The sequence below is a fragment of the Microcaecilia unicolor genome, chromosome 9 (assembly GCF_901765095.1).
Source record: "Microcaecilia unicolor chromosome 9, aMicUni1.1, whole genome shotgun sequence".
Classification (NCBI taxonomy): Eukaryota; Metazoa; Chordata; class Amphibia; order Gymnophiona; family Siphonopidae; genus Microcaecilia; species Microcaecilia unicolor.
Window position 1 is genome coordinate 148876273 of NC_044039.1, and position 1041 is coordinate 148877313.

Consider the following 1041-nt stretch of genomic DNA (forward strand, 5'->3'; position numbering starts at 1 on the left):
GTACCTGGTTCCAGGTGTGCCCAAGAAAGCATAAGAAAGCCTGGAACTAGTGCCCGGGTGCCTGGTCCCTTGTAACCAGCATGGCTCTGGCCCCCTGCCAGTGGCTGCTTCAAGTGTCCTCCCCATGGGCTTAACCATCAGGCTGTGTACCTGGTTCCAGGTGTGCCCAAGAAAGCATAAGAAAGCCTGGAACTAGTGCCCGGGTGCCTGGTCCCTTGTAACCAGCATGGCTCTGGCCCCCTGCCAGTGGCTGCTTCAAGTGTCCTCCCCATGGGCTTAACCATCAGGCTGTGTACCTGGTTCCAGGTGTGCCCAAGAAAGCATAAGAAAGCCTGGAACTAGTGCCCGGGTGCCTGGTCCCTTGTAACCAGCATGGCTCTGGCCCCCTGCCAGTGGCTGCTTCAAGTGTCCTCCCCATGGGCTTAACCATCAGGCTGTGTACCTGGTTCCAGGTGTGCCCAAGAAAGCATAAGAAAGCCTGGAACTAGTCCCTGGGTGTCTGGGCCCTTGCAACCAGCATGGCTCTGGCCCCCTGCCAGTGGCTGCTTCAAGTGTCCTCCCCATGGGCTTAACCATCAGGCTGTGTACCTGGTTCCAGGTGTGCCCCAGAAAGCATAAAAAAGCCTGGAACTAGTCCCTGGGTGTCTGGGCCCTTGCAACCAGCATGGCTCTGGCCCCCTGCCAGTGGCTGCTTCAAGTGTCCTCCCCAAGGGGCTGACCAGGCTCCGTTACTAGTTCCCTCTTCAATGCTTCAAAAATGGGACCGAAGTACCTCATGCAGTAAAGCAGAGCATGCGCTTATCCGGCGTGCACTTAAATGGAGTGCACTGTATATATATATAGCAGAATTAGAAAAGGTTCAGAAAAGGGTGACAAAAATGATAAAGAGGAGGGGATGACTTCCTAATTAGGAAAGGTTAAGAGGGCTAAGACTTTTCAGCTTAGAGAAGAGATGGTTGAGGGGAGATATCATAGAGGCGTATAAAATACTGAGTGGAGTAGAAATGGTAGACATGAATTGCTTGTTTACTCTTTCCAAGA